The sequence below is a fragment of the Coffea arabica genome, chromosome 4c (assembly GCF_036785885.1).
Source record: "Coffea arabica cultivar ET-39 chromosome 4c, Coffea Arabica ET-39 HiFi, whole genome shotgun sequence".
In the NCBI taxonomy this organism is placed as follows: Eukaryota; Viridiplantae; Streptophyta; class Magnoliopsida; order Gentianales; family Rubiaceae; genus Coffea; species Coffea arabica.
In genome coordinates, this window is record NC_092316.1 from 47542547 (window position 1) to 47559184 (window position 16638).

The 16638-nt window shown below is 34.6% G+C and overlaps 1 long non-coding RNA gene and 1 pseudogene across 1 annotated transcript; one reads left to right on the forward strand and one right to left on the reverse strand.

Moving 5' to 3' along the window:
- Window positions 1–2651: 2651 nt before the first annotated feature.
- On the reverse strand, window positions 2652–6446 carry LOC113713428 (uncharacterized; annotated as a pseudogene).
- Window positions 6447–12632: 6186 nt separating this feature from the next.
- On the forward strand, window positions 12633–14695 carry LOC140005369 (uncharacterized). Its single transcript, XR_011813208.1, has 2 exons — window positions 12633–12981; window positions 14508–14695. It is a non-coding gene; the product is annotated as an uncharacterized lncRNA (long non-coding RNA).
- Window positions 14696–16638: the final 1943 nt, after the last annotated feature.

The following is a 16638-nucleotide window of genomic DNA, read 5'->3' on the forward strand; positions in this document are numbered from 1 at the left end:
AATTTGTATGGCAAAAAATGACAATAGTGTTTTTCTAACATTTCACATGAACAAGAAGTAAAGAAAAAAAAAATACTCTTTAATAAAGTAACAAGCTTAATATTGCTTATATTTACAGAATTTTGGTGACATTACAGAATAAAGACTAATAAGTCAGAAACAACATATACAAGAATTAGAATTAATCCAAACGGAGTAAAACAAGATTCATTTATGCAAATTATACTTTTCCATTATTGAAAATACAAACATTGTGACATTTATGACCCACCCTATTTCATTGCCTTGGATTTTTCAAGTCTTGATTGCAAATAGAAATAGGCCAATTTTGGTACCTTATTTTATACTCCATATTACCAGATTTTAATGATACCAAGCACTTTTGATGTAGGTAAAATATCTGGCTAGGATCCTGATTCCTGTACATGCAAAGATGAATCATGTACTTGTATTAACAACTGACACTTCTTTGCTTGATCTACACCTCATTAAGACAGCAACCTCAACCATATCCCAACTGATCCTCCTCTTTTAAGTTGGTACTAATGACAAATAATAATTGTTCAGTTACATCTTTAAGTAAACAATAAGCATGAAACTCAAACAAATGCCACAAGGGATGTTTGCAGCCGAGCAAGCTAATTCCTTGACTGTTCCTAGAAAAAAAAAATGAGTTAGTCCCTTAAGTCTTAATTTTTTATGACTTTCACCCATTGAAGATAAATAAACAGCTTATCTTTCAACTGATACCCTAGTTTTTTTTCTCCAATCTCCAATTATTATTAACAAAAATAAAAAAAAAATGAAAAGGATGGTAGTCGCAAGGTGACATGGTTCTCTTAAGTTTTCTGAAGAAAACAATTGTTCGTTTCTTGTAGATTTTTTCCTAGTGGTATCTAGTCAAAGTCCAAAAATTTTCAGAATTGTATTAGTTGAAGAACCACTTAAAGCAATTTTTTGCAGGATTTGATAGTCAAATTGTTCAATCGTCTGACCAATATGGACCTAAAATGCAATTAGACCTGTTGGAAACTTTAGAAGTGCTTGTATGGCATTGATTACATTGACTTGCCCACCAACATCATGAAGAAAACCAAACTCAAAGGATACATCCACTGAACATGGAAGCTTATATACACGGGAATGTATAGATTCTAACTACACACTACTAAATACTATTGAATACACAGGCAATCATAGATTAAAACACATAGGAGGCAAGCCGAGTTTCAAAGCTAAATTCCAATTGAAAGATGTCTCTGCTAAACTCAAAGCCGAGTTTCTTAACTCTCCACAATTGATAGACCACAACATTCAAAGCCAATCTCCTGACTTGATCAACAAACGAATTTGAATGACAGTGCTCACTCATCCATTTAAGTTCTGCCTGCCAAGTTAATCTCCCATGGGCTATGAAACATAACTTCTGCCAATGTCAAACAAGCAAAGAAGAGATGTTCCATTGCTTTTTCAGCTAGCTCTGTTAAATAGTTCAGTTCACATTGATCATTAGACAACTGCATACCCCCCCCCCCCCCAAGCTTTGAGTCTGTCTTTGGTGGTCAATTTCCTGTGACATAGTATCTGAGTAATAAAAGAAAATCATACGAAAGAGACTTTGGTCTACTGGTTAAGGTTGAGGTCCCAAAATGTACAGATTTTGGATTCTAATCCGCTTCTTAAATCCCACCTCAACCCTGCTAAAAGAATTTAAAAAATAATAAAAGAAAATCTCAGAACAGTGCCCTTTCACCGCATAAATTTATGCCAAGTAACCTTGTTGCCTACATTCCTGAGTGTTTGGTCATAACTGAACCTTGTTGCCTACATTCCTGAGTTTGGTCATAACTGATTTTAGTGTGAACTTCCCAGAACCGCTAGCGAACCAATATACCTCATCAGTGCTGCTTTGACAAGGCATAAAGATGGTGTTTCTTGCATAATTTTTTTCCACTTCAGCTGTTCTCCTTTCCCTTAGGCCATTTCCACTCTCCACCCTGTATAAATCTAGATACAGAGGCAGATCTGCAAAAGCCAAGGTTATGCGAAAGATTTTCAGAAAAATACTGGTAGGGGGGGGTCCAATGGGTGCCAATGATCGTACCAGAAATTGATTGATTCCCCATTACCAACAACAATATATTTAATAAGAGGCTGAATTTCATCCCTCATCATCAAATATGCTCCTCCAAGACCATGAGCAATCTGTAGGGATCTCAACTTCCCAGATTGTTAAACCTCGTCTTCCTTGGATAATCAGAAATGTTGAACCGAAAGTGTTACCACTTTTTCTTTTTTTGGTAAGTGGAAGGTTTTGAATTTAGATCTCTTACTTACAATCTCTTCTACCTTACTACCTAACCAACTCTTCCCGAAGTATTTCCACTTGATGCTTAATACTTTTCTTAGCACTACGACGAGACCAGAAGAAAAAAGCGCAGAAATTTATTTGCTGATCTATGCACTCACTCTCTGTGGCCGAATGTTAAAAGATTAATCCGTTTCACAAACGTTACGTCTCAATCTCTCTCGGTATCTTGATTAAGCAGAGAAAGTGCTTTTAGCGGTTCTGGCTTCCTCTGTTATCTAGTAATATTTTTCAACCTTTAAAAAATTAATTCTTCATTAATCTTTGTTTTTGCCACCATGCGGGATGAAACATATCCATGGAAAGATTTAATTAATGTTCAGAGTTCTTAATTTTCATACAGTCATCATCCCCGTTCAAGGGTTGAAATGCGCTGTGTGTTTTATGTACAATAACATTGAAAAAAGAATAAAAATGTCAAAAATGTTGATGATACAGAACTAACAAAGAAGAAGAAGACGTTGGAGAAGTGAAAAATATAGGCGAAGTATGAGTATGACAGGTGCATTTTGGATTGTGCACGGCTCTCTTTTTGTGAACGTCAAGTTTGCTGCAGAATACACAATACTTACCTCCAAATGCCTCGTGTTCTACCTCGAATTCATCTCCATCAGAATCTTCTGTGTCGTCCAGGAACTCATCCTCCGAATTGTCCACTGCGTTTTCCTTTCCTTCATCATAGCTGGTGTAACAGAACCTGTATCTTGGAAAAATCAGCAGCAGAATTCTTTCTACATGCTTATCAGACCAGTCCCTCCCTTCCTTGGAGACAATTAGTGGCCAAACGATAACTGCTGCTCCTACACCAAACCCCAGACCAGTGAATATGAACTGCCAATCAAATCCAGTCTCAATCACTGAATTCGCATCTACAGGTGAAGGGGCACCGCAGCATGGTTATTGCCGTTGCAGCTGACGTTCAAAGGGGGGCCGCACAGCCCTTTGTTTCCCTCATAAGAAGTTTCGGTAAACGTTTGAAGCTGGCGCCCCCAGGGGATTCTTCCAAGGAGTTGATTAAAGGATAGGTTCAAGGATGAGAGGAATGTCAGACTTGCAATCTCTACTGGTATCATTCCACTTAGCCAGTTCATTGAGAGGTCTAGTGATTCAAGCTGCGTCAAGTTCCCAATTGATTTTGGGATTGTGCCAGTGAGAGCATTATGTGATAAGTTGAGAAGATAAAGTGCTTTGAGTTCTCCTATTGTCTCTGGGATGCTTCCTTCAAACCTATTGCTTGAAAAATCAATGGATGCGAAGACCAATAGAATTTTCCTAAACTCCAGCTCTAGTCCTTTGAATGTTACTGTCAAAGTTTCCTGATAATACAAGTTACTAAGCTTCAAGACAGTAAAATGCAGACGGTCCTGTGCTGATTGCCCATTTTCTACATGGCTAATCATTCCTTTCCAATTAGAGAAGCATTTAGGGAATAGAGCGCCACTGAAGTTGTTGGAAGCTAGGTCAATGATTTGAAGGTTTTGCCAGCTATCATCGGCCAATGAACAGTTGAGGTTTCCGTAGAACCTGTTGGATCGCAAAACTAGTACCCGCAAACTAGTCAAGTTCTTTAACGTGCAGGAGAAAGTATCTTCAACCCTATTGCTGCCAATATTGAGGACTTCCAACGACGTACAATTGACCAGGGATCTTGGAACCTGTCCTTCTAAAAAATTTTTACTAAGGTCTAAACTTTTGAGAACACAATTAATTGGAAATTGATCTGGAATGATGCCACGCAGTTGGTTTCTCCCTAGCTGCAGAACCTCGAGATTCTCCATTTTGTAGAATAGACAGTCTGGTATGCTGCCTCTCAAAACATTGTTAGACAAATCAAGAACTTGGAGGTAACTTGCATTGCATATGGACTGAGGGATAACTCCGTAAATGCTGTTATTTGAAATAGAAAAGAAAACAGCAAAAGTAAGAGAGTTCCCAATATCTTGTGGGATGGAATTGCTGAACTTATTGCTTGAGTAGTCCACATATATAGCTGCTTCTGGTGGTTTTGGAAACTCACCTTGAAGTTGGTTAGAATGCAAGTCAAGCACAGACAGATTGGGCATAGTGGCATTCATGGGGAGATCCACTAGGTGATTGCAGGAAAGGTTCAGATATTGAAGACTTCCGTCACCAACTTCCCATATCCATCTAGGTATTTCTCCAGCAATTTGGTTGTTTGAAAGGTCTAGATCGATCATATTGGACTGGTTTCTTAGATCTGGAAACTTTTGCAAGTTGCAAGAAGCTAATCTCAGTACACTGAGCTGAGGGAAGATGGCCACGGTTGAATTACCGCTGCTTGCATCAATTGATAAGTTGTTGTAAGAAAGATCAAGTGTTGTAAGGTTTCGGAGCATTTTTATCATTTGAAGTGGCAAACTGCCATTAAATCTGTTGGAAGAAAGTGAGAGTACATTGAGCCTTTGCAGTTCAAAAATGGACTTTGGAATTGAACCATTAAGTTGGTTGCCACTCAAATCAAGTGTATCTAAGAAAGGGGAGGATGCACTGGGAAGTTCGACTGTGCCTATGAAATTATTGTTGGCAAGCTGGAGTTTCCACAAGGATGGAAGAGCAAACAGATATGGTGGAATTTTTCCAGTGAAGGAATTATATCCCAAGTTAATAAAGGAAAGATTTGCAAAGCCTTCAAAGTGAGCGGAAGGAATGTTGCCTGTTAGATCATTGCGAGAGAGGTCCAAGTGATTGAGGTTCTTGGACATCCCAAATGACGGGATTGAACCGTTGAACTGGTTGTTTGACAAATCCACATAAACCAGTTCTGTGAGATTTGCCATTGTTGATGGAATCGGTCCTGTGAAATTGCAGTTTTCCAGATCTATCCTTGACAAATCTCGAAGGACACCAATGGAATCTGGTAATGAACCCGAAAATTTGGTAGAACTAATCACTATTGTCTTGAGAGATCCACTCTCGGGAAACCGCGGCAAAGTGCCTGTAATGAAGTCGTTGTTTGACAAATCTATATTCTGCAGCAGTGACAACCGGAGTATCTTCTTTGGAAATTCTCCCAGCAGATTACAAGAGCTGAGACTCAATGATGTCAAATTCGTGAAATTTGCAAAGAAGTCTGGAACTGCAGCTGAGAGGTTGTTGTTGTTAAGATTGATGATTGAGAGTGAGTGGAGCTCTGAAATGGATGAGCTGATAGGACCTGAAAGATGACAGCTGGACAAGCTGATTTCTCTTAAATTGAGCATAGATGATAAGGCATTGCCCCACTCACCCCCCTCGGCAGAAATATTGACACCATCAAGGTAAAGTTCTTGGAGCTCCATGAGGTTCTGAACAAGTGTTTGTAGCTTTGGATTCTCCATTTCCAGTGGCTGAACTCCAGGAAAACGGGTTGAGAGATCAAGAGTAACCAACCTGCTCATACTAGCCAAATCCCGCGGAATTTGCCCAACAAAACCAGCACCAGACAAGTTCAGGTATGTCAGATTTGTAAGTTGAAATAATCCGGTGGGAATAGTAGAGCTGAAGTTGTTGAAAGCCAAATTCAATCTCACAAGATACCGAAGATTGAACAGACTACTCGAATTCTCCAGTAGACCAGAAATGGTTTGGTTATCAAGCTCCAGCCTGATCACATGACCCAAGCTATCACATCCTACCCCATCCCAAAGGCAACAGTCCTTGCTATTGTTCCAGCGCGCCAGTTTGGTTGAACTCGTGGAGTTGAACGTGAGACTGTTCTTCAGTTCCCGCAGCAGGGACCTCTGATCTTCAAGACATTGACCAGAGGCCAAGAGAACAACATGTCTAACTGATAAAATTTGGAGTAAGGGTATCAAGAAAAGCCAAGGAAAGAGAAGAATCCTCATTGGATACAGTTGTTTGAGAAACCCATGAGCTCGAAAATGGGACAGGCAAAGAGCTTATAACCCATCAACCTGACGACATTTCAGCCTTGTGGTTTCATACCAGAAATTGCATTTTGGTTTGGCTAGACTGCGTCTGACTGGTAGAAAAGGGGAAAATGAAAGCAGACGCAACCAGACAAGCGATCATGAGAAGAAGTTAGTAACAGAGGACTGGCGGTCAAAGTAAAACAGGGAGATGCGCGTTCTGTTTATTCTCAGTCCATGGATTTGTACGAGATTGAGGTCGTTCTACGCGTTTCTTGTCGGGCTCCTTTCCTATTCTCTTTGTTGACTTTGGAGCCAACTCCAATATGAAACACCAACTAAACAACGACGACTTTCCATTTGGTTGAATTCATCAAAGGGGTAATTTCAGAAACATCTCCTGAGGTTTTTGATAATTTCACTTGGCTCCCCTAAGATTTTAAACATTACACCTACTTCCCTTATCCATTTAAAATGACAATAATAATCTTAATATTTTAATAAAACTCTCTTGATGCCATATTTATGCAAAGGATGGATTTTATAATTTTTTTCTTTTTCCTTCTTATTCATTTCTCTTATATTTCATTAGAAGGATAGAAGAATTATCAATGTTGTCCTTAATATCTATCCAAATCAAACGTTAAACTAGTAATTTTTTTTTTATAATTGTGAACATCATCCATTTTTTTTGTAACTCTTTTTTTGTATCAAAATCAAGAATAAATCAATAATAATTAAAAACAAATATCCCAAAATTACTACCAAACTATGATAGTTCTATCACTAAGCCAGTCCATAAAGTTTTATTAAAAAAAGTAGTCCACAAATTTTTTAAAAAAAACACTTTCTTCTCTATTGTAAAAGGAATCTATATCCTCCAATAAAATTCTATAAAAAATAGCCTATTATAGCAAAATATTTATTGCTATAGTTGATTATTAAATAACAAATATCCGTATGAAGAACTTGATCCTTTTTTTTTATAATTGTGCTAAATTACTTTATAATTATTTAGAAGAACAAATTAAACTTTATTCATTAAATTTTTCACTCTATTTTAAGTTTTGGTTATCAAAATGTCAAATTAAGGGAGGTAAGTATAATTTTTAAAATGTCAAGGGAACCAAGTGAAATAGCTAAAAACCTAAGGGGAGGTTTATGGAATTATCCCTTCATCAAATTGAGGTAAGTAACTGGTACTAGTAGATTTTGGAAGTGGGGTTGGCTCCTCTGCGTTGAATTGTCCGTTACGCAGCGGCCGGTCATTGACCATCACCATTTTCTGCTTCGACTTGTCTGTCTTGTCCGCCCACTAATACTAATACTACACCTGTAATTTTTTTTTCTTCGGAAATACTGGAGACATTATTATTTTTAGTTAGTGGACACTCAAAGTGAGGTTTGGACTGAAAGCCTGATATAGGTTTTAATGCCTAGAGACTATCAAAATTTGGATCCGAAAGGAAGAAAGAGATAGGTTGTGTGAAACGGAAGAAAAGAGTACAAGTAAAATATCCCGATTTCCGGACCTCTCACCTATACAGCATAGAAAAAATGAATCCGGGACATATCAAATTGGTGTGCATAATTGACTCGACAATTATTTGAATACAAGACACATTTTCGGTTTCTATAATAACTTAATCAATTGACGTCTGGGTTTCTGTACAACTTGTCTGATACTACATATTTTTGCCTTAATTTAACTAATCGTGCATATTTTAGGATAAGATTTTGTTTCTACAAATTATTTTGAACTACTCAACCTATTCATTGCAATTTATGTAATACCGAGTGAAAATTTTTCGCTTGCAATAAATTATTTTGGACAATCAATAACTCCGAATTTGGACAAAAGGACAATGTTTTTTAACCCAAACTATTAATTGAATCGGATGAGCTTCCAGTTCATGGTTCAATCTAGTTCAACCGGTTCAAATGGTTCAATTATTCTTCTTTTCTGTTATTCTTTTATTTATTATGTAAATTGGAAAACTTATAAAATTAAAAAAAAAAAAAAAGAAAATTCAGTATGAACCAGTTGAAAAGTCCAATATTTTTACGCATTTTGATTGGTTCAACTCATTCTTGATTGAATTTGACTGATTCCAATGATTTTCTAAATTACTAATGAAACGAATCGTACCATGATCAGTTCACAGTTCAATCGGTCAAACCGACTAATCTGATCCAGTTTTCAAAACACTTGGATTAACTTAGATACAGTTCTGAAATACAATTAGCTAGTTATGGAGCTTAATTAGATAAACTAGAGAGCAAGTTGCCGTCCCTCTAATTAAACTATATGTACAATAAGTCATGAGCAGTTCAGAGTTCAACCAGTCAAACCAGCCTATTTGGTCTAGTTTTCAAACGGTAGAATAACTTAGATATGGTTCGTAAGAATTGTTAGCTAATTCTAGAGCTTAACCAGATATACTAGAGAGCAGCCCTCCTTCCCTCTAAGTAAACCTTATGTAAAATAAGTCATCTAAAATAATTGATCATATCTTGTTGGTTAGCCAATGGAATTAATGGAGATTTTATATAAGTTGTATAGTATTAGGTCGTGGTCCATTACTCCATTAGCAAGACGATGAAAATGAGGCATCATTCATCATGATCAAATTGGTCCGCAGACTTTCAATCAAAATACTTGGATAGTTCGATTAATTATATCTTTCTTTGGTGTTCTTTGGTTCAAGAATTGCACTGCGTTTGTCTGGTGGTGTTTCTTTGACTCGTGAGTGTGGTTTCTTATGTTAGTCTTTATTTGCTGATATTTACTGCTTTGGTATTAGCTATTAACTTTTGGGGGCTTTGTTGTTGTTTTGCTTGTTGATTGCTGGTAATTGGCTTTGCTTAGAATTGTTTAATGCTTTGCTGTGATTGGTACTTTTTGGTGGTTTGTTTGACTTTTGTGAATGCATTTTGTTTATAAATATACTTAGTTGGTGGTGCATGTTGATTTGGGTTTTTTTTTATCCGGTTGGTACTTTTTGGTGGTTTGTTTGACTTTTATGAATGCATTTTGTTTATAAATATACTTGGTTGGTGGTGCATGTGTTGATTTGGGTTTTTTTATCTGCTTGTTAGTATTTTTTTTTCTTTGCAAGGAGATTAGCAGGAATATAGACCTCATTAGATCAAAAGAATACTTTGAGGTCACCTTTAAAATTTTTTTACTGTAAATAAGGTTCGAACCCCTGACCTACAGTTCAAAAAGGGATTTAGTCTGTTTTTGGTGATCACTGTGCCAAAGCTTAATGGTTTTATCTAGTTGTTAGTTGCTTCAGCTATTTATTATTTGATTGTTGGTTGTATGACTTATTTACTGATTTCTTTGTCTATAATAGTTTATTTTGTGATGTTTGTTTGAACAGGGCTTATTGCATTTATTGGTTCTTTTTCATGGAATTTAGTGAGTTTTTGAACGTACAACCCCTTGTTTGTTGGGGTTGCTAGGATTAGTGATTCCTTGTTTTGGCTGCTGAGTCACAAATATGCCTTTTGTCCTATTGCTGATCTATTATTTTGGTTTGACCAAAAAAAAAAGATCTATTATTTTGTTAGCTTATTCAGCTTATTGGATTAGGAAGTTGTTGTTTTGTTCAACTTATAGTATCATCTGTACTATTTACTTGGGTTCATCATGGTATTTCTTGTACTATTTTAGTTTTTGTTTTGGTGGTTTTAATGAAAAATGAAACATAAATCATGGATTTGCTAAGTCGCATCAGGGACTTCGAATTTTTTTTTTTTTTTTTAGTTTGATTGTCAATTACCTATATCTGATTTACTCTGTCTTTATTTTTTTTTTTTTAGTTTGGTTATTCTTTCAGTTTATTAAACTTGTAGGCTTTTTATCATGGGATATAATCAATTTTTGCACTTGCAGTTTTTTGTGATGGTTGGCTGAATATTTTCCCCCTTATTTATTGGCTTGTTTGAATAGGTACTTTCTTGTTTTCATTGTTAATTTAGTATTATTTGTACTATTTACTTGAATTTATCATTGTTTTTAGTTAATGTTTGTATTTGGTGGTTTAATTTTTTTTTTTTGCTTGTTTGTTGGCCTTGGGATATTAGCTGGTTGTTTGTTTTGTCGGTGCGTGATTTGACAAGGGATAATACTTTGTTTACTACCTTTTTTTTTTTTTTTTGCATTTCATTTTTGTGCTTTGCTCTATATTAGCTTAGTTTGCTGCATGTGGTAATTTATTTATAAAATAAATCTTTTTACTTGATGTGTATTTGCTTTGTTTTGTTTATCAAGTTGAAGTCCTTTTTTTTTTTTTTAGTATTGCTGAGTGTTACGTGAGTTTATAGTCATTGTGGGCCACCATAAACAATATCCAACACTTAAGCTCGACATTCATTCAATCCTAAGCAAATTTATCCCCAGCATAGCATGAATTATTTAGGTGCTTAGCTTTTCATATAATGCAAATAATTCAACATTAGATTTGTGAGAGTTGCAATTTTCTGGAGTTTTTATAGAAAATGTCTATAGCGATTTGATATATGCGGGATAAAAAAGTAATTGAGAAATGTGTTCATGAACAACGTAAAAATTTTTCGATGAAAATTGGTTTTCCAAACAAGGCCACTTCGATAATGGCATTCACTAATTTAACAAAAGATATGAATTAGTTTCTTAATATAGCTTATTAGAGTCATAATATATATCGTATAGTTGCTCAACTACTCATATAATATACAATGTTAAATATCAAAATTTTCTGACTGTTCAAATTTCGCTGATTTTTCTTACCAACATGTCATTGTAAATATGATGGAAATACCTATCTTTTGAGAATTAATCATTTTTTTAAAAAATGAAAACACTAAATATTTACTCTCATTATATATAGTAAACTTACAAGTTATAAATTTAAACTTTTAATTAATTGAGTAAATCTTATATACACCAATAGTGTATACACTATCACGGTTAGATGCATAACACATGAGTAAAATTTGGGTTTTAAGTTTCAATTCAGATGAGTTGTCATACATCTAATGGTAATAGTGTATGCACTATCAGTATATAAAAGATTAATCCTAATTATAATCTTAATCTCATAGGCAACGAAACTTCAACATACACAAATGAATTACTCCTTATATCAACCATTAATTACACCAAATCAATTAGCTCCATCTTCTCCTAATGACTAATGCCATAGCCTCAATTCAGCAACTTGTGGAATACCCACATTATACATGATAATGGTCTCTTGCTGCGTAGCCAATGAAACACCCAAAAAAATTAAATACAAAAATTTATAATAGGAACACAATTACAACACCAAGAATAGCTATAAAAAATCATAGTTAGAAACTGGCAATTATTATAAGAATAAAAAATAATTTAATATATCACAAATACAACTATTAAAAACAATACTTATAATTGAATCGCGAGAATAGCACAACGATTCCAAACTACAATTAATGTAATAAGAGTTAGAAAAAACTACAACCCAGAAAAATTCTGTACGACTTCAAAAACCATACTCATGATAAAACTACCAAAAATATATGGTTAAATAATGATCTATTCATACCCAGTTTCATCATTTAAATAACAAACAGATAGGTTAATATTTTCTACTTGATTATGATTAATTAAAAATTGGTAATGCTCTATACTAATTTTACTAACATCTAACTACAAATGACATTTGACAACTGTCTTCCATCATAATTACAAGATAAGAAAAATTATACTTGTTCAAAGCCTACTGATATTTATCACTTAGAATGACAAGTATTGTGAGAACCCGAAAATTCCTTTAGAATTTCCTCCCATATTTGAAACATTAATTTATATTTCCTTTTATATTTCTATACTTGACCATTTAACTATTTATTAGCCCTAAATTTCATTGTGATTTCATTAGTTGAGTCAAGAGTTTTACTTTGATTTTTAAAGTTAGAGTAAGTTAGGGTTTTGGTGCCTTTTGGTAGTGTGATCAATTTGTGAGGTGTGTGCATTAAATTTGGTGGATAAGAGTGGGTATTAAGTAAGAGGAAGTGTGTGGTTAAAAAGTGCTAAGAGTAAGTTAGTGAATCATAAGTTAAGATAAAAGTATAAGAGAGTTAAGAAAATACATTTGAACCGACGTGTGCGATTTGTTACCGGTGGAGGACATCACTTGATCAATACTTTTTTCCCCTAATCTCTTTGTTTTTATTTCCCGAGGGTTGGCTGAATTGTTTGATTAAGAAAAGGAAAGAAAAAAAAAGAAAAAAAAAGGGGGAAAAACTTGGCTTGCCAATTGTCAACAAGCCTACAAAGTTTGACTAAGACTTGACCAAGACTAAGCTTTCCTCTTATCTTCAGTAAGCTTCTATTTCAACCAAAAATCCTCTATTTTAGATTAGGATGGCCGAAATTTTTCACTAGAAAAGAGGGGAAAAGAAGGCAAAATAAAGGAAATTTGAGGGTAAGCCAAGTGGCAATCAAGGCATTCTTTGACCAATGTAACCTCTAGTCCTTATCTTGCAAATTTCACCAAAAATCCCTTCATTTTGCTCCTTTCTTGGCCGAACTAGAGAGAGAGAAAGAGAGGAGAAACTTGAAATTCCATCTTGGGTTTTGCTTGATTTGGAGAGAAATCAACAAGAACCACAAATCTAATCCGAACAAAGGTGCAACAAGATGGCAAGGAAGCTTGAGGTGGAGTGATTTTGCATAGGCAGCCTTGATTCTGTATTTTTCCTTGAGATTTGAAGGTATTAAGCTAAGAAACTCTCCTTCCCTTTCTTATGTTGCATTTTATTGGATAGATGACTTGAATATGGAAGATATCATAAATTTGTGAAGTTGGTAGAATTTTCCAGCTTAGGGTTTCAAAATTTCAGCTTGGGTATATTTTTTTATATATCAAGTATATGTTGAATTTGGTTAGTCTTTGCTATCTAAAATATGTACCAATTGTCTCCTATAATTTGTGAGCTTGATTTGGGGCTGTTATACTATGAGATTGTAGCCTTGAAAATGGATGGAAATTAGGGAAAATAAGGGGAAGTGCTGCTGAAAATATTTCCGGAGGAAACCTTGAGCAGTCTTGGAAATCTGCTATATCTTGGTGTAGAAAAATTCAAATTGAGTTCCATTTATTGTATTGGAAACTAGACTCATATATCTTTTAACTGTGAAAATTTCAGAAATTTTCTCAATTTCTATGAATATCTGTGATCTTCCAAAATTGACTAAATTTCCATTCCTATTCTGTCTTTCTACTGGATAAAGAGGCCGCTTGAGATTGGATTTTGACTGACTTGTGGGCAGAATCTTGCAAAGGTGTCTTCTGAGAAATTGTAACCCTTTGAATCTATTTTCCAACGGTATAAAGTTTATAAATTTTGGACTTAAGAAGCTTGAGATATGATTTTTCAAATAGCGTCACGCAAAACTGAAAAAAATTCTGTTTTCTTAAAACTGTCCTTACTTTCACTTCCAATTTCAAGTTGGAGTTGTTGAACCATTTTGAGCTTGATTTTTCTTTTGGAATAATGTGACTTGGCGTAGTGGATCTCATGGCACTTTATAAATGTGATTTTAGGACATGGAGGTGAGGTCAAAAGTGCACATGAGGCGAACACTTGAACTTATACTGTAGTGACTAGTGAGTGTTCCTTGCATGTTTGTGTAATAAGTGACTATGTGAATATCTGTGAGTGATTGTTTGAATGTTAAATGCTTTCCAATGACTATTAAATGAATTTTCAATGGGCGAATGTGTACTTTATCACACTCGACTTAAGTGAATGTGAATTTTAAATGATCAAGTGATTGAACGTTACTTGTGCATGAATGTAAGCCTTTGGCTGAATTGGGCCCTTGCCCTTCGTTGCCAGTCGACTCGACCAAGAAGCGGACTCGATCGAGCGACTGGTGACCCTGAGACAATGTTTGGTATACTCAAGTATTACCACGAAATCTGGTGGAGAACTGGCCAGTGAATTCAATGCAATGAAATCAATGAATGGGTGACAATGAATACTGAAGAAGTTTTCACTGTTAAATATTTTGAAATGACGGAGGAATTAGGGAATGGCTGGCAACTGAATGATGGCTCTAAGTGAGAACGTATCCTTCTAATGAATGAATGTTTATTTCTTTAATGACTGTTTATTATTGTGCAAAGTGTTCAAACTGTTTAGTACCATACTTCTATAGTTTCTCTACCTGATTGCTTGTTTAGGAACCTCACTGGGCTTTTAACTCAATTCTTTAGTTTTTATTTTTCTTACAGGAATGGAGGTCTGGAGCAATTAAGTGTGACCTAGAGTGTATAACCCTCTTGTACTTCTACTCTTGGTTGATAGGATGTATTTTAATATTTGAGGTTGTGTCATACATTTGGCTTTTGGATTGTAAATAAGTTTTCATTTTGGTTGAATTATAGAACTTAAATATTATTTTGGAGGCTTGAATGATTAATCTTGAGAGTTGATTGAGTGAGTGAGTAAGTCTTGGTGAGAGATAGACAGGTGGTCCGCCAAACCCTTGGGTACATCCTATGGGGAAGTGGGGTCGTCACAAGTATATAATCTTTATGTTTTAATATCCATTAACCAAATATTTTACTCTTAACTCTACTATTATCCACAGCCTTGAGCATATTTACACACATTTATTAGTCCCAAATTCAACTAGTGTGTTTGTGTATATATAGTTGAAAGGAATGTATATGGCCATATTCTGAAATTCCAACAACAACAAAAATAGGTAAAAGGTCAATTTACCTCATTATATCCCTTAACAGATATAGATCCAAGTCAGACACTGGAATGCATATGAAATTCAAATATGTGTACTATTAGAATATCTACTGGGACATCATATTTGACAAGTGGAAGATAATCAAATATGATAGGAAACTAAAACCATGTAATTAAGATGATACTATTACACTAATCTTGTTACATCAAGCTAATGGTTCAACTTGGAATCTTTTTATCTTTAAAATTCTACCTTCTGTCATGCGGTTTCATCACTACATATTTTGTTAATTAAGTAATACAAATGAGATTTGTCTAGATGATTTGATATAATTAACAATAACTACATGCATTGGAAGTAAATTATTAAAAAAAATTTAATATACATTATAGTGAATAACTCAAATGAGGTGAAATTCATTAGGTTTGTGGAGTAATTGGTGTCATATTATCTTGTCTAAAATTTGCAGTTAAGAATTATTTTAACATTGGAATCTATGTTAGTGTTTTTCGCTCTTTCTTTGTTTCTTCTTGAATGCGTTTCTCACTTTTGTATCTACATATTTGAACTGTCTACTTTTGATATGCCTTTAGAATTTCAATAAGGAATGTGAAATTCACATTCAACAATTGTGATTGACGGGATTATCATTTCTGAGATCCTCACGGTGAAAACATAGAATTTGGAGCTTTATGGATGTAGTATTGAATGAATCAACTTTGTAAATTGTATGATACTACCATCTTTTTAGTTTTTTATGATACTATTATCTTTGTTTACACTACAAGGATTATCTTTAATGGAAATGATGACATAGTTTAGGATAGAGTGGCCCAGTTCTTTCTCTTGGTAAAAAAAAAAATTAAAAGCAATATTCTTTTTTAGAATTGATAGCTAGAGTACCGCAAGTCCATAACCACCCATGATTTCAAAAACCATGTTGTCTGCCCTTGAAAATATCAAGACTTTCACTTCTAATTTCAAAACAATTATACTCCACCCGAGAAAAAATTGAAGTCCCTAAACAAGTTCTTGTAAAGTAGCTAACAAACTAAACCACATCCTACCACTGATGTAAGACCAATGTATATGATAATCTCATCAAACCATTTAGTCATCATGAAAATTCTTTTTGCATATTTCAAATTGAAACATCTTGCAAACCCAAACAACTGTTGGTGTGTATTTTCTTCGAATTTCTTTTTCTTGTTTTAAAGAAGGAAAGAGTGTTGATTGTGCATCTCAATGATTTGATCAATTATAGACATCATAAATAGGAAATATTAATATAATGTCTTTTTCATGTAATTTATGACAAATGTACCATATATTAAGAGTTTGTATCAATCTATCGAATAGGAAAGCAATAGTAAGATATAAAACATTCAACCTGTTATCTAAGTTACATCTTGAAATACATAGTAAACACGAAGAAGATGGCACCTCAAACTCTCAATCTGTAAATTCATTAACGTACTTTGATCTAGTCAATGCAAACGCAATTTAATGCTTGTCATGTGTAGACCTGGCAATTATACCCAAAACCCAATAACTCACCCAACCCACCCACTAATTTGAGAGGTTGGGTTGGGTAAGTTGGGTATTGGGTCAATTTTGGATTGGGTAATAAAAATCCATACATATTTTGGGTGGTTTGGGTA